General features: G+C 32.3%; 2 non-coding genes across 2 annotated transcripts; one reads left to right on the top strand and one right to left on the bottom strand.

Annotated features, from left to right (window-relative positions):
- Positions 1–8,338: 8,338 nt before the first annotated feature.
- TRNAM-CAU (transfer RNA methionine (anticodon CAU)) lies at positions 8,339–8,428 on the top strand. Its single transcript is given in 2 exon segments — positions 8,339–8,375; positions 8,393–8,428. It is a non-coding gene; the product is annotated as a tRNA-Met (tRNA).
- Positions 8,429–9,210: 782 nt separating this feature from the next.
- On the bottom strand, positions 9,211–9,297 carry TRNAM-CAU (transfer RNA methionine (anticodon CAU)). Its single transcript is given in 2 exon segments — positions 9,211–9,246; positions 9,261–9,297. It is a non-coding gene; the product is annotated as a tRNA-Met (tRNA).
- Between the last annotated feature and the right edge of the window lie 9,263 nt (positions 9,298–18,560).

Raw genomic sequence — 18,560 nt, 5'->3', positions numbered from 1 at the left:
AAGTGTTATTCAAAAAAGAAAAACAGTAAAAGAAGAAAGATTATTAAGTTTTTTCCCCCATAGTTGTCAGTGTGTTCATGCAAGGGAAGAAATAAATGGATCAACCTGTTTCTGAGTCCATGATGATAAAAATTATAAATTTCAATTTAATACTTCAAAAAATCATTGAAAATTAATCATAGAAATTTGTGTCTTCATCAGGCGAACCTCTACAAGCTGGAGTGGGTAGTGTAAAAATATAGAAAGAAAAAAAATTGTAAAGAAATAGCATCAAAACCAGAAATTTGCTTAAAAATTCATTGAAAAACTAAACTTTTTATCAAACAGATGGAATCTAAATAGCTAATTTACCTACACACAAATAAAGCAACACTTGAAATATATGATACTATGTATATAAGATTCAATAAACATAAAAACATAAAAAAAGGGGCGAGTTAGTTTTCGAAAGTGTAACAGTAGAGCAACAATTGTATTGAAACTGAAAATTGTGAATGACACATAAATAAAATTCTAGGCAATATAAAATAAATTCAATAGAACAAGAAGGACACTAAGCAAAAATAAAAACAGAATAAATCTTGTGTTCAAAAGCAATAGGAGTACTGCACTTCTTTTATTGCTTCTCTTTTTTGATTTATACTGTTTATTTTGCACTTTTTCGTGAAATTAGTTGAATACGGGATGGATTTAAATGATTTATTTTAATTTTTCATTTACAATATTACCACCTGTTGTTGCAGCTATCAGAGCATAATATAATAAAGTTCTTGAATTGTTTTTTATTTTCTATATATTCATTATATACATATATACTTATATGTACAACTAATTTTGAGGAAAAAAACTATTTATATATCCATATTTGCTTAAACTGAGATTGTATCTTAATTTCCCATTGACATAGTAACTTTTCAGACAAATTGCTATTTGAATTTTGTTCCTAGCTTAGCTCGAGGAGTTATTTTACTCCTTGTTCAGAAAATTTCCAAAACATCGAGAACCTTATAAAGGAATATTGGGAAGAAATTGTTAAAATTTTTGCACTCTTACATTGATTACAAAGTATAAACTATGTTTTTATATCTGATTGTCTATTTGTTAGTAATAAAATTCTTTACATCAAAAACCTTAGCTGGAATATTTTGCTCATGTCCCTTCTCTTTTACTTGATCCCCTACCCAGTGGTTCCCACAATGTTCTCACTTTTCCGAAATTCCAGAATACTGTGATTAGGAAAAGGAAAAGGGTTCAAATCCCTTGTGGCTGACACCGGATCCTCAGAGAGGACGCGTGCTCTGTGATGTCCCCTCTTGTCCCCCTCATTAAAGCACCCCCTTTAAAAGCACCCCTCTTTGACGCCTCATTGGTCGGGCATTACGTCCAATTACAGGGGATTAATGTCGAGAACAGTATGATAAAAGGAAAGGTGCAAGCGTAATTGGAATAGTCGAACATCGTCTCCAATGTAGTTCATGCTTTCGTTTGGAATCTTCAGTAAGCCACGGACTTTTTTATTATTTGCAAGGATCAATAAAATACTCTGTCGTAAGTAAAAACAAATCTTCCAACTCAAGTGTCTGTTACTCATTAAGGATCTATTACTTAAGAATACCTGAAGCAAGAGAAGCGAAGCAATATTTATTATCACAGGTTTCAAAAGCTACATTAAATTGCGTATTAATAACTTTATTTGCCTAAGGGCAGAGATGACACCTTGAATGGCCTTTCTTAGAGAAGCTGGCTCTTATATAAGTTATACATGAGGAAAACTATGAAAACGCCCTTGCCATCAACACGTTCGTCTGAAATCCAATCAAGATCAAAACAACCAGTGTTCAGTGACTTTAACGCTCAGCCTCGGGGGGGGGGCGGCAATACAATATGGGAAGACATCATTCAGTTTCAGTTCGTTCGCTCTTCACAGAATTAAATAATTAAATATCTCTAATTTTTTTTAATTCCTATAAATAATATATTGAAGTTCCTCTTCAGTTTTTAAATTCTTAAAAGACATTTATTGTGAATTAAATAGTAGCTTAAAACAAATCTTATACTTATTAATATGCATATAAATGTTAGTTTTGAATTTACTAATAAGTTTTTTAAATAATGTTTAAAATTTGACAATTACTCAGAAGCTCAAATATTGTTCTAATAAGGTACTTTTTAATCAGTTTTTATAACTTTAGTTATAAATTCATATAAATTTATTTCTTTCGTAAAGATGACTCTCGGAAGTTAAGATATGATGGTAATGCAGCGCAAGTGCTTCGTTGGTGGGATATTATATATTAATATCCCACCAACGAAATTCTGCGTTATCCAAAGCCTCTTACTGTATCTTTTTAACGACATAATTTTATCTTTTGTAGCATGTCTAAATAACTCCGCATTTGCCGCTGTTTTCTGCTAAATGTATCTTCTAAACTGTTACTCGGTGCTTAATTTTATTCCAAAGCATACAGGAACATACTTTCTGAAATTTATGTGAAGGAATTATTATTACGTGGTTTGTCCTAAATTCTAGCATTAGCGACACAGTCATCGCAATACAGCTACAGAAAAATGAATTCGTATTATCATTAGCTTTCGAACCCAAGTTTAGGTAATGAAGATAGAATTTTCATCGTTGACAATTTCATCACAAGTGATGACAGGAAAGTAATTTGCTCACAACCATCCCAATTTCAATTCGTAACTCCCCAAAAGAATGGAAACGAGAAGTTCTTATGTCATTTTTCCTTCCCCAACCTCTCGAAGATACTTTTTCAGAGAAGAGTTTGGAAGTGCTTCTGTTGCTCAAAGGGTCCACCAAAGGCTGAACAGTAAATTTTCTGAACGCTGGTAGCTTGACCTGGATTCAAAGCTATGCAAACGTGCTGGCTGCATGGGATTTCGTGGTTTTTGCCCATGCGCAAAGAAAATAAAAGTCCAGTTTCTTTTTTAAAAATTCCCCACGAAAGCTTCATTCCTTAAGGCAGATAGCCTTCGCGTGCTTTTTTATAACCAAAGTAATCCATTCCCATTGCTCGAAGGTAAGGGTGTCCCAATAAAAGCACCTGATTGAATATGCCCAGTAAACTACTTTATTTTTAGAAAATGGAAAATATTTTTGCATACTTACAACGGGTAAGTATTTCGATTTAAAAACTAAAAACATCTGACACGTGTCCTCTACGATTTGTTCTACAGCACCGTATTCTCCTGATGAAATTTGTAATCATTTTCTCACATATCTGCCTATCGAGATGTTAAATGACACGTCTATAAATTTTAGTTATCTTTTTGGCTACTATAAACTGTAACCAAACTTAAGATAGACTAGCAGGGAACTATCTCGAAGTCTAAAACAACCACTGAAACTCGAGAAGGGCGTAAAAGACTCTATTATAATAACTAAGAACAACAGAAGGCACACTTTCTTCAGCCAGCACTTAAAGCGATATAATTAAAAGTAACAGTATGTCAAATGTAAAATCTAAATTAAATAAGCTAGTAGCCAAAGGCTAAACAGATTAGCTTAACTCGAAGTAGACTCAGAAATCTAACAGGCGTGAAGATTCAGTATCGGAATTATAATGCAAGGCCGAAGGCTACTAATCCTAGCTGAGCTAGCAACCTATTAACGTGACCTAGAGAGGCAGAACACGCTCTAACTTATAATCTAAGAACCTCATCTTAAATACAAGCGAACTAATTTGCATCTAGCTTGGGAACGGAAGGAAGAAGTGACAGTAAAGATCTAAATCATAAAACAACTGGCTAATTAACATAACGGAACCTTACAGTTAGGATTTCCGTTTTACCTTCTTTTATTTTTACTCTTAAGTTTCGGATACTTGCAATAAAGTTGTCATGCGCATTAGAAATGTTTTAAAGAAACCGGCTGGATCAAGAAAGAGCATGGCGATCTGTCTGTTATCGAGCTGTTTGCCTCAGTTTTACAATCAAAATTCGCTGCTTCTTTGCGCAACGCTCCTGGAATATTTGCCGACTGTAAGTCTAAAACTAAAGTATCTTTATGGGCATATTAAATCTGGAACTTTAGTTGGCACACATTATATTTCAATCAGAAACGTTCATGCCATAACGGTTTTTCAAACCTCAGTTTTTTTACGTGACAGCTACCGCTGACCCCTATGCTTATGAGACGCTTGAATTGCTACGTAATTGAGATAGCTATCTCAAAGTACTAAACCTTAACCACTTTTTCCTCAAATTAATAGTCCTACAGGATAGTCACTTGGCATGCTGGAACAGATATATAACCAAGATTTATTATGAAATATCGGTTTAATGAAAAATATTAAGCACTTTATTAGGTTTACGAAAACTACTCTAATTGTGAAGTTTATTAGATTTATTATCTTAATAAAATTACCAATTTAATTATTTCTTAAAAACTTATCAAAACTGATATTAATTTTATTTTTATTATTTTAAATTACTGGCTGATTTTCTTTCCCAGTGAAGGAAAAAAAATACGAAGAAAATAGGCATCTCATGAGCTATGCATTTAATTAATGATACGATGAAATGTGAGACAAACTGAACCCATGCAAGCCTCTGCGATATACAAATACGCGGTCTAATCTTATCATTCAAAGAGGTTCCGATCTGTAATGGAGTTTAAATGCTACTCGAATCAAAACGAATCGCATGGAACACACTTCATAAGCCAAACGATCAACGTGCTGCCATCCATCATTGCCTATCTGGAAGGAACACCCCCTGCGCGTGTGGTCCCCACACCAGATCTCTGTGACAATCACCGGTTCGGGTTTCGCCGCTCTGGGTCTGATTTCTCAATGTTTCTTTTACAGAAAGATTATTAAAGGACAAAGACGCCATAAGCGGCCGTAAGAAACTTTTCGTGCCACACAGCTTGGAACTGTTGGTATCTTTTTACTGGAAACAAAGAGACCGATGAAATCAAGAGACAATGAGTGAAAATTCTATCTACATTATATCTCTGAGATAGAAGCCATATGAACTCTTAATGCTTGAGAAATTATCTGCTATTGTTGTAACTTACAAAATAGTCTGCCCTATCGCTTACCTTTTATGAGTAGAATTCTGGATACAAATTTATGTGTGAATTATTCTAAAATTTCTCCCCTTCCCTTTTCTTTTCTTTCTCGCTCTCTTTTTTTAAATTATTTTTTTTTTCTTTCAGCTTCGATTTTATTTTATTTTATTTTATTCTTATTTATTTGCTTCAATTTTTTTTTTTTTTAAATCTGTCATTAAATATACACACAGAGTGCATTTACACATTTTTAGAACGAATTCGGTAAAGAATTATGAAAAAGCAAATGTTACGGAATAAAATTTCTGGATCTTATTAGTTGAAATGAGTAATACCATTTTTTATTTAAAAAATTATTCTTCTTTCAAAATGTAATCTATAAACAAGCTGTGGATTGAAATATATGTTTTTGTGCTTTCCAAAAAGAAATATTCCTATTCCATAACTCAAAAATGTTGTGAAATGCATGGTATCAAAATTTCTAAATGCAAAATAAGCAAACTTTATTAATCAGAAAAGGAAAAACCGCCTTCTACGTGGAAAGAAGAATCCAAACAAATACATGGAAAGGTTCTAATATTTCTAATTAAATATTAATAATATAAGAGTTGGTTTCGTACGCGCTCTGTTGAAATTTGAGAGTGTATATGGGATTGCTTTGCAGCAAGAATGCATGTAATGTAGAAACGAAAAGGAAAACAGCGTATCATTAATTTTTAGCAGTATAATTTCCAGAAGGTTAGTCCATCTTATAATAGGAGAAATGTACATACGTATATATAAAATGATAATATAAATGATAAAGAACCATCTGATGCTTTGTGTCCTTGTTCGGGTCGCTTGAGACTTTGCTGCTTTTATATATACTATGAATACTGAATACTGTTGGCTGTAATTATGGTGATAAGCGGTGAATAACTAAGTTTTTAAAAATTATAAAAAGTCACTAAAGAATAAAAATATAAAGTGACCCGAATTCAATTATCATTTAAAAAATATTGCATCTTCACGCATTTGCAAAGTAAAGCAGTTCTCTTAAGTTAATTAAAATAAAAACATGTATAAAATAGACTTCCCCTCAAGCATTTTACTGTGCAAACTGTTTAACTGGTATCAGCCACAGATGGTGCTGCAAGGATAGTAAAAGCATTCTGTTGGCATATTATTAATTGGAAACAGCAACTGCAGTTTTGCAGTAATAGTTTCGATAAATATATAAGGCATAGAGGCAAACTGAGTATAAGAAAAGGTTACTTAGCAACATTATCTAGATTTTCGGGTCTTAATTATGAAGAAGTATCCCAGGTTAAGATATTTCTAGCAAAATTTAAATTGCAGTTTTTATAATCCTACTATATTATTTTGATTCAGATTGAAGCCTAAATTTAAATTATTTATGGAAAAAAAATATTTCTTGTTATACTTAAAAGAACGAGTTCAAGAATAGCACCCAACGCAAATATTTAAAAGGAATAATAATAATGCTATTTGTGGGTTGTATTCTTTGGTAACCTCGAACCTATGTCGAAGATGAAGTAATGAATTCTCGCTTTGTTTTTTGAAAATAAACTGCAGAAGAAGAAAACGTTTAAACTAACCTTTTATTTTAAACTAAAATGAACATCTGCACGCACTTCGTGCTCATCGCCACTACTTGTGACTTAGTAAATTAACAGAAAACAAGAATGTAACAAATCACTAGTAAATTAAGATATCTGATGACTGGCTCCTTAGCTTAACTAACGCTAAATCGGCTGCACATAGCAAAGCCGAGCCGAGAAATATCAGTATAAACTGAAGGGTGTCGAACATCGAGCTAGAGAGCTAAATTCAAACTCGCAGCATAAACAAGTCCACTACTACTACTACTACCCTTTTGAACGCCTGAAACGCAGCTTAAATACTGCTTCTGAAACACGTTTAGAATTTGCATCTACGTCAACAAAATTTACATTCCGGCAGGAAACTGAAATCAGGATGCACAGGAAAGTCAAACTAAAAATAATTGGTTAGAATAAAATAAATCCTTACGATACTTCCAAGACATGTTAACTGTTTTTCACTTACAATAAAATCCTATTCATCAAAAACAGATGTCATTGCCTATGCATATGTGCATTGCTTGTCAATCATTTGAAAAGTTATTATAGGCTTTTATTTAGTTCACTCATTTCACTATTCACTGTTCCATACATCACTATATTGTTTATTCACATATTGTTCCACTTTCACGTATTGTTCTGTACTTTTTCTCTTTTAGTTGGAGTTCACATCACTACTCAATTATGCATTCTTATCTACATTTCACTGCATTTCAAGGAACCATTAAATTTCATTCTTCCTCCTACCCTTTCCCAAAACTTCTTCAGCATTAACGCAAATGCGTCCTCGCCTCTATACAGAATAAAAATCTAAAATACACTTTTATAATAAAGCGGAATAAAAGAAGCTAGTACCCCTGTTTCTCCTCCAATCCAGTCCAATAGTATAATTTTTATACCTTTTAATTTTAATGTATTTTAATGTTAAATTTTTATTTAAGTGTAATCTAAATTTCAAAACAAGCTTTTTACTTTTTTTTTTTTTTTTTCTTTACTTTGAAGAAGGAGCTATTGTATAATTTCTGAGAAACATTTCTTAATCTAGTGTACTATTCATGATTGTTTTTAGCTTTTTCAAGAGATAAATTGAAATTTGAATGCATGAGAATTGAATTGCTATTTTTGAACATTTTTCTAACTTTTTATACATTTTGATTTGTATAATAGTATTTTAACTACTTTTTTTTTAAATTTTTCATGAAGGAACTTGTTAACTTGTCTTTAAATTATTGGACTGTAAACTGGAATTTTAATACGAGATTTTATTTAAAATTTTACTGTATTTTTTAAGGGCGGGATTTCCCTTTCCCTCCCCCCTCCATGACACAAAACCTGAAAATATGAGAACTGATGATAAATGAAGCTTTTAAAAATTATTAATCACAAATTAGCACCCGAAATAGGTAAATAGAATCAACTGCTTAAAGGTACAGCTCCTTAAAAATAAGAAAAAGAATACTGTACAAAAGTTTAATTTACGAGATTTTTGTCTAACGATGAATTAAAATCTTTATATTGTGTACGTAATAAAAGTAAGTTTGATCATCTTCTTTATCAAAATGTTTTCATTTGCATAAAAAATAGCATATTTTTCAACATAAATGGCTATATATCTAAAATAAACCGAATTCGAAAAATGTTGAATAAATAATTGTGCTTAATGCTGTAACTTGCATTCATACTTTTAATCGATAATGCAGCTGAAGCCTCGGTAGCGCAGTAGGTAGTGCGTCAGTCTCATAATCAACTCGCTGGAGTAATCTGAAGGTCGAGAGTTCGATCCTCACCCGGGGCAGTTTGTTTTTATTATTTACATTGAATGAAAAACATAAGTAAAGGAAATTAAATAGAGCACTATTCGTGTTTTTCTTAATCATGTTATTTTGCTCTATTCTGATTTCCACAATGACGTTTGCAAATAAGTCCACGATGACAATAATAATTTCTATAATGACGCTTCCCCAATAATTTTCAATGACAATTATAATTTCCACAACTACGTCTAAAAATGCAGATTTCTTCTGAAATCTCCAAAATCAAATAAATCTGGGGATTTCAGGAATTTCTTCTGGGTGATTTATAATTTCTATTATAAATTTTAGCTTATTTTTTATTTAAATACTTTTTGAAAATCTCTGTTAAAAATTATTTTTTAAAAAATAAATAAAAAATTAATTAGTTATTTTTTAAAAAAATTTCTATTCAATTTTTTTTAACTTCTATCTCCGTCTAATCGTTATATTTAAAAAAACCTTTATTAGTGTTCGTTTCCAAGAAACAGATTATTGAATCTTTCAAAAATTATTATTCATGTTAAAATTAGTACCAGAAATATGCAAACGCATTCTGCTGAGTAACATATTGTTCGTTAAAATTTCGAAATGGAATATTGTACCTAATATTAATTAATTAAATCTATATTTAATGATAAATATAGATTTAATTAATTAATAACGCAATAAAATATTTAGCCTGAGAAAAATTTACTGATGTAACATTCTTTCGAATGATACGAAAAATCAAAGTAATTAATAAGATACCTAAATTTTACTCATCATAGCTTAGTAAAAAACAAGCTGCCCCGGGTGAGGATCGAACTCACGACCTTCAGATTACTCAAATCAGATTATGAGACTAACGCGCTACCTACTGCGCTACCGAGGCTTACGCAGAAACTCCGGTTAAAAGTATCAGTGGGTGTCACAACGTTGCTCAAAACTATTTAATTAATGTATCTAGAATTCGATATATATCAGAAAATAATCATTCACATACAAAACATATGTTCTTTGTTTTATACAAAAAAATATTAATAATAATAATGCTGTAAATACATTGTAAATATATTGTAAAATAATGCTGCTCCAAAATCCAGCTTTGAATCTGAAGATGGTATGAAAATTTCTGAACAGGTACAGGTGCCTGCTAGCAGCCGAGCGGTAAAGTCGCTGAATAATCGTAGTTCGGTGCGGGGCTCAAGTACCAGCGAACGGGATAGCTGCATGGGTGCTTTTGTGATTCCCCCCCCCCATGTGTAACGTGTATACATCCCAGTTTCCCTTAGAAAGCCATCTATGAAGGCATCCCTTCCTTTAGGCTGATAGCCCTTAAGTACTTTGCCATAATTAAATAAAACAAAACCAAACCAGCTGCAAGTCAGGCGAAAATTTGGAAAATTTCTGCCACGGAATAACTTACAGTTTTCCTTATATACAATAGATATTGTATTAAAAAATTCTACTCATGTGCAAAAATACGTACATTATATTTTATAATATAATATAAAAATAATAAATAATAACAAAATACTGTGGTTTTAAATGGAAGTTTTCTTTAAAAAAAAAAAATTCCTCCTAACGCTTAAGCTGCTTTGCTTGTTTTCTGTAAATATACATATAATATATATATATATTATACATATTCCCCAATGGCGGGCTCTGGCCGTTTTTAAGCGTTGGTCACTTTTAAGGCCGAAAGCTGTGGTCTTTTTATTATGGGGGCACCTAATTAGGCTCCCGATCTCTCCTATGTAAGAATGGACAATACATCTATTACATCTGTGTTTCTCCGGGACTCGAGCCGAAGCCCTTCGGCACGAGAGGCAGTATAACTAACCATTTTTCCATCTGGGCCTGTAAAAATATAAAAAATAAGAAATTATTAACTGAACAAATCTTTTAACTTCCAGTAATTTTGCAGAATAAAACTATTTAAAGGTACAATTAAACTTAGATTTAAAGAAAGGTAGTCTTCTTTCTTTCTTTCTTTCTTTCTTTCTTTCTTTTTTTTTTTTTTTTTCGATGAATGAAAGAATAAGTGCAATAGTCCATGAAATTAAAGCTCCTTTTATGGACAAGAAACTTTCAACTTTGAATTGCATACATCTGTATTATAATTGTGCGTTTAATGCAGAGTTTCACAACCAGGATCCATATTTATATCCAGTGGCCCAAAGATGCTCTGAGGGGCTCCACAAGAAAAAACTACATTTCGGAGGTCCATAATACGAATTAAGAATTTCATTCTGTCCAAATGGGAGACTAATTACTGAAGCTGACTGCCGTACTGATGAGATTTACTCGAATCTCGGAGAAACGATCTACTCTACATGATGATCCGAAAGTCCTACCGAGTAGTTTGATGGTAGAAGGAGAGGGATGGAAGACTCTCAGATTCACCCCTTCCCCGAGTGTTCTCTTTCTCTAAATTGGGACGGGGCTAGGCAAAGACGCAGTGTCACCTATATGGTGCTCAAGGCTCTTGCCAAAGACATACGCAATGACGAGCTCGTTGCCATGATAAAATTCTTAGACTTTTTCTGATCAGGTTAGAGAAGTGAGACTTCTCTTTAGTTAATAAGAAAAATTAACTGGTATAGTTGTGGTGAAATTTATTGCTTGTCGTTTTATTATTTATTATTTATTACTAAGCGTTACTTGTTCTGGTGAACTATGATTCCATACTTACTTACATACAGAGGCGACTTCTAGGATAAGTAGTGGTGCAACTGAACCCCTCCGTAAATTAAAGTCATTAATATTATTTTTCAGCCCATTTCTTAATTTCTAATTCTTTTTTAACTTTTTTTTTTGCAATTTCCTTTTTAATATTCAACCTTCATGCCCAAATTTAAAGGTACTGCACAATTATTAGGTATCAAAATTCTTAACAGGATCCTATAAATATAAAAGCCTTAAGAATAAATTTGCATGAGTTGCTTGAAATAGTTTATTTATCTGTTCATTTTTACAACTTCAACAAATAAAAATACGTTTCACTTTTTTCAATTAAAGGCCCACCAGCGGCCGAGCGGTAAAATCGTTGAACACTGACAGTTCGAGCTGGGTTCAAATCCAGGCGAACGTACCTGCTATTTGACGCTGCATGATTTTCCCCATGTGTAACATGCATACCAGTTAATTAGTTTGCTTTAGAAAGTCCTCTAAGAAGGCATCCCTGCCCTTAGGCAGATAGCCCTAGTTTCCTTTGCCATAATAAGCTAAATGAAACGCATCAAATAAAATTTTCAATTTACCATTTTTTTAACCTACAAATAAAGATTTCGTTTAGAAATTGTTTAACTGCTTAATTATTATCTTTTAGAATCCTGCAAATAAGTATTTCATTTAGAAATATTACATATGCTTATATGGAAACCACTTACATAAAGTTAGGACTCAGGTGATTCATACGGGGGAAAAAAATCTGAAAGGTTTCAGATTTTAAATTACGTCCAAAGGGACTTTTTTTAACATTTTGTGGGTTGCCTTTATTTATTAAATAGCATGTTTTTCGCACTTAAACTGTAAAATTCAGTTTAAGAGCAATATCGCAAAATAATTTTAAATTGAGCATATATTTAGAATTTCCGACACACAGTCTCACGCGCTGGAGATAAAAGTGTTTTTTCTCTACAACGTTGCCATTGCTCGCTTTGAAATCCTTGAGTCTGTTAATCAAAAATTCGTTAAAGTTTTACAAAATATGAAATCGATCATAAAACAAATTCCAAATTTCAAATTTGAACTTCCAGATGCCCATATTTGCAGTAGGATTATGTTATTCAAAACTGGATGGCTCTAGGTACCGTCGTTTTATCACAATGCAAGAAACATACCTACATTTATGCAGATTCTTCATTATTTAATTTCTTAATATAATACAGGGCGATAATATTTGGGCCAACAGTTTGAAAAGTGAAATCGACATTCACAGTGATTGGACGCAAAATCGGAAAACGAAAACAATAGTCCATCAGGGACAAAGCCCCTTTGGACTTAAAAAAAAAAAAAAAAAAAAAAAAAAAAAAAAAAGAGGGAACTTTTGGTTTAATGTGTAAGTAGCTTACATTCAAATTATGCGTAGGCCATATCTATTATTTAAATCGTGGAAAAGCAGGGCTATTTGCCTAGAAGAAAAAGATGACTTCATGGAGGACCCTTTAAGGGAAACTAGTTTGTATTCAATTACATACGAGTAAAACTCCCAAACAGCTAGCTTATTTCGCTGATATAAACCTATGTCGAACTATTAGTGATCAGCCCTTTTCCTGCTGGGTAGCTAGTGAGGGAAACCTAAAGAAAGCTCATATGTTTAATATAGCCTAAAGAAAGCTCTGCTTAGATTTGTCCGCGGGTTAAACTACCAATGTTCATTTGTCTAACTACTTGGGTATTGGTGAGTTACTAATGCTTTGAAATGATGGTATTATATTTTTATAAATTCCAAACTTGATGAAAAACTTAGCAAATGAAATATTTATGTAAGAGCAGCAATAACTGTGGGTTAACATTAACTATTAACTAACTATTAACATGACCTAACTAAATTTCTTTTCTAGTAAGCTTACACATAAAATAGAATTTTAATTCTTGCTCCGATACTCAAGAAGAAAGAGAAGAAATCTTTGGCTTAAATAAAGCAAAGAACTTATATAAAGCAAAGTCTTTGGCTTTGATAACCCTGCATATTAAATAGAGAAAAAGATAATTCCAACTTTGCTATAGTAGCAACTGTAAACAGAAAAATATATATTCCACGTAGCCAAGTGTTACTTCTATAACCCAAATGTTGCTTTTATTATAAGACTGAAAACGTTATTAAATTATAACTTGCAAATTATTTCTTTCAATGCATAGCAACTACAAATTATCTAACAGCATTACTAGTGAGCGTCCTTAAACCGGGGACACGTCTCAGTATTCCCTTTTCGTTGAAAGAATGTTAAAATAATTAATTAATTACACGCGCAACACGGATTTCATTTAATGCACATTTTTAACGCGAGAAAGAATGTTTAGAATAGATGCTTTTATTAACAAGTGAGGAAAAACAAAGCAGATATTTTCAAAATAGGGAGCAATCGATTACGTGTCCTAAGTACCTTTCTGGTTTCTTCCTCATTGCTTTAAGGAATTATTTGCAAGCACACTGATATTACTACTGAATTTTAAAATCCTCAATTCACCCACCAGCGGCTGCGCGGTAAAATCCCTGAATACGAATAGGTCGATATAGGTTCAAATTCCAGCGAACGGACTGACTACATGAAAACCTCGTGGCTTTTCTCAATTATTACATGAATACAAGCCAGTTCATCTTAGAACGTCCGCCAGGAAGGCATCTTCCCCCTAAACATACAAGCATCGCTTGCTTTGCTGTAAATTATACAACTCTTTCCAACTAATCCAAGCCCTAAATCAAATTGTAAAATTAATTAAAATATTCATTGGCATTCAGAATTGTCAAAACTCAGCATACTTGTGGGAAACAAAAAACTCCTTTTTTTTTAGTAATTAGTATATTGCGTAATGTTCCTCTTGCGATTGTCCAGACAAGAACTTCCAAGAAGCAAAATATACTTAATACAAAAGAAAGTTTTCAAGATAAGTTTTTCTTTATAAAGTTATTTTCAGCATATTAGAAGTTAAACGCACATAGAACTTATTTCTTATTCATAAAAAGAATTAGTATGAAATAAATTTAAATTAAATGTAGACAGTTCCCATGGGAAGTCCCCCACGAAGTCAAACATTCAAAGAAGAACGCATGACAAGGTAATGAACGCATGATTTCGTATGGGAATTCTCTCCGAAAGGCTGATAGCTCATACATCAGTTAAATGAGATATGCATCGTCGCGGAAATGTAAACGACTCATCGATCAACTGAAGAATGGCAAGTAGCAACTTCTATGTATTTTAAAATTTATTAATCTCTATTGTAGATTAGAAGCCACTCTATCAAAATTTTGCGATAGATGCACTTGCCCGCACACTGGAGAGATAGTATGTTTGTTTCAAAAACTCTTCACAGTAAACGAAGAGTGCAGCTACCAGAAATGATTTATTGAAGTTTAAAGAGTAGTCACAAGATTGTACTACTACTAAAATCTAAATTTTCCAGCTATTTTCTCTCTCTTGCAGGATTTGTAGTTAAACATATCTGAAATCAAATAATTTAATAAACACGTTAGTAACTGGTAGAAATCACTAAAATGAATTCTCAAGTTTTGACCACACGAAACAAATGTTCTACATCTTTGAATTTCTCCACACCCCACTGAAGACGATTTCAGATATATCATGTTAAGTCATTTTAAGATACATCTTAATTATATATGACACGTATTATCGATTTTTATAGTATAATATCATGAAGATGATTATATTCAGCTTTTTAGAAGCTTTTCAGTTGACAAACTGTTTGTCAACTGAAATATAAGAAATTTAACTTTTTCCTTGCATATTTAATTAGCACTATGCACAGTCAGGAGTAATAATTTTTAATATTTAATTTTATGTACTTTTGTGACATTTCCTTGCAGTTTTCTCAAAGATTACTTTTGGGATTTAAGGCTTCGTTGAGTCATTAGTTCTAGCGATGCAGGAGACGTGAAAATTGCACACTGCCCTCGCCAGGATTCGGAAACTAGAACTCCCGACTGCTAGCCAGGCCTGCCTGTTACTTCATGAAGGCACACGGAAATGAGAGAGAAAAATACTTTGTTAAAATTCAGCCTAATATAAAGGAAATACAATAAATCTGTATAGAACGTTCTTTGCGTTATTTTACTTATGTTTTCAAAAGCCAAGCCGCAGTCGTTGAACGCTAATTGTTCGATCCGCGTTCAAATCCCGGAGAACGGATTAGTTGCATTGGCGCTTTTCCTCAAATGTAACTTCAACTTCAATACGATTTAGTTTCCCATGGGAAGTCCCCCACGAAGACTACAATACTATTTGATGCATCTCGTAATGTTATGTATATAGTGATGTGAGATAATACCACCTAACCTTTTGGTATAATGATGGTGTCTCTGAAATTGACGCCAGGGTGGACTAAATGCCCTGAAGGTCTTCTTTCTTAATGATTAAAATTAGTTAATCATTAAGAATTAGTTAATTAGAAATATAATTTTAGTGTGTATGTGTTTCATTTCGTCTGCTCATTAAACCTTCGGTATGAAGAGTATATTAATACTCCTCCCCTTTTAAGTCCGTAAATTTATTTTTAAAAGAAAAGATGCAGACACACCACTTATAGTAAATTAGTATGTGTGTAGTTAAGGAGTTTGTTATTAAAATTTTTAATAATAAACTTCTTTCCAAGTACATGGGAAAAAGAAGTACGATAATATGAAATTAAAATTTGGACAGACCTCTATTTTTCTTTATTTCCTCTTCCCCCCCCTTTTTTTTTTTTTTTTTTTCTTTTTAATTACAGTGATGCTTTTCCGAAATAATAGTGAAGAAGAGTTTTGTTCCTTAAAAAAAGAAGGACACGTGTTATCTGCCTAATAAATCAATATTTCTTTAATGAGACCAGAATCAGACTAAGATCGAATTTTTGCTCGGTGGTGTTCAATTATTTTCACGTTATTGCACTATCAAGGGTTTATAAGAATATTAATATAGTTTATAAGAACAGCGTTTGAACTGAATGAAAATGCGTACTCTGTAAATGTAAAATAATCTCTTTGCGGAATAGTTAAAAATAAAAAATTAGTTCTACTGAACAGATAACTTTCAGGAACTTGAAATGAAATAAATTTTGGCCTAAGTTTTTCCCAAACTGAAATCGTATGAACGTCAATTGAATTGTAGAGCAGTTTGGTTATTTTCGTATAACCTTATCCACAAATATGATTGGCAGAAAAATCTTTCGGTTGAAGATTTTGTTTCAGCTGTGGTTAGAGCCCTTTAACGGAGTTCCCCAACTTAAGAGCGTCAAAAGATTCGAGGCTTTCTTATGTAAAAGAAGGGGGGAATTCTTGCTTATCAAGCAGGTTAGCAAAATCTGAACTTTGTATCAGATTTCTGAAAGCCCCCAAAATGCAAATTTAACCCCTGGAGGCAGAGATGAAATAGGATTTCTGAGCAAGCCACCTTTTTTCTTTGATGCACTACATTGCTATTGGTTCTCTAAATTGCCACGGGAAGTAGTAGTCAAAAAAAGTAGATGTTTCCAATAGAACAGTAGACGCTATCACAACTTAAGGGTCAACTTCACAGAAAGCTAACGAAAAAATTCACCAGTAATTCTGACTTTTTTTCAGAAATGCGAGACACTGCTAAATACAACACTACAAGACGTAAATTTTTACGTTTTAAAAAAGTTATCTGTGTAGGAAAAAATTTGTAATTTTTCTGATAAACTAATACGTTTTGATTACTTTAAAAGAAAAATAAGAAGCTCTCTTCTTTCGTGATTTCATAAAAAATCTTCTTATCAATGGTAAAAAGCAATATAAAAAAAAATAAATAAAAAACTTTTTGAAATAGAATTAAAAATTTCTATACTTTCTAGTTGCTGCTAATGATATTTACACGCAATACCTTCTATAATTTTATCGAATATTTTAATGCCAATCTGACGTATTCCAAGGTTTCAATGCTTTAAAAAAAGACCATTACAAATCAGAATGCAACTGAATTCACCTGTAATTCATCAGACCATTACAAATCATATCTAAATAAAATATTTCGCATAATAGCTTGTATAAAAGAATTAACAATATAAGCAGATTTAATTATATTTAATGAGAATTTTTTAATAAATTAAAAAAAAAAGCAAACCACACAAGGGCTAATTCTTTAAAAGAAAGTTGCCTTTTGTCGAACTTCCAAGAAACGCTCTGTAAAATGTTTATCAGCAAAGCTACCTCGAATTCCCGTGACACGTGAAGAAAATTAAGGATAAAACCCACACAGTACTCTCACCGCTAGTCGAACTCTAGAGAACTTCTACTATTCAGTTATCTTCTCCACTTGGCCATTGGTGGAGAAGATATTACTCCATGCTTAGTATTTACGCTGCGACATGCTAAAAAGTACAAAATTAATCATGAAATCAGCTCGTTAATCAAAGTAAGAATGCAGACTAAATTGTCAGACTGTTATTTCCTGTCAGCCATTCATTGATTTTAATAGCAGTGTAGAAAGAAGTAGTGCAAAAAGAGATAAAATGTGCCATAACATTCAAAAGCAATTAACAGTTCTTCGGAGGAATATTGAATTTGTTATTCATTTTTCAGAAAATTATATACATTTATTTCTACAGCAAAAATGTTCTAAAATGTAAAAGTTTACGTTAACACCTTTTTCCTCTTAAATGGACGAGGTAACTATTAGTGTTTTTATTTACAAACAAGGATATTTAGAATGTCTTCAAATGTATTCAGCAAATAGGCATTCAGCTCAAAATGACGTCACTTGCGGTACGGTCTTAAAGAATTTTGAAATCAAAAGCACTCAGTAATTCTTTAGAAGTATTCAATAAGCAAGTGTCATTCTGAGTTACGGGTAGCAATGTTTGAAAACGATTTCGGATTCCTCAGCTGTTGTAGACAGTGAAACTATAACCGATACCCAAACATCTATACTATTAAATTTTTTTAAAGTTTCCCAAAGCATGAAATAAAAATAGCATTGCTAAATATTAAATATATTATTATTATATAAGGTCATATTCTGAGGTTGAAGAAAACACGCGATTGCATGTGACGTCATTGTATGTCGAAATTGTTTCGTTAATGTCAGCATTTTAAATAAATAGCTGCTGTTGGCAACTTTTTGTTTCAGGTTATGACAACTGACATGATATGTTATTGCCACGTTAATTCTTTTATTGATATTGAGGAAAAGCTGTTATATTACATTAAATTTAAATCATCCCGTCATACGTATACGTATTAACTTCTGGTTTGGCAGCAAAAAAATTTTTACGAATTAGTTGTTGCTTGGAAAGAATGAATTGGTTTCATTCAGATTGAAATGTTTTTCAGGTATACATAGTTAATCTTACTTTGGCCACAGCCCGTTCATCTGGCGGGCTTACCCGCTAGTACATTGTTTATTATATGAATATTTTCAATTAATTCGTCAACAGGCCGCATAATACATCTGTTGATGAAAAAGGCTGCAGTTT

Source organism: Stegodyphus dumicola, chromosome 4 (genome assembly GCF_044657685.1).
Source record: "Stegodyphus dumicola isolate Sdum_Otavi_A_Nest chromosome 4, ASM4465768v1".
NCBI classification, from domain to species: Eukaryota; Metazoa; Arthropoda; class Arachnida; order Araneae; family Eresidae; genus Stegodyphus; species Stegodyphus dumicola.
Note: the sequence above shows the minus strand (reverse complement) of the source record. Positions and strands in the feature narration are given on the sequence as shown.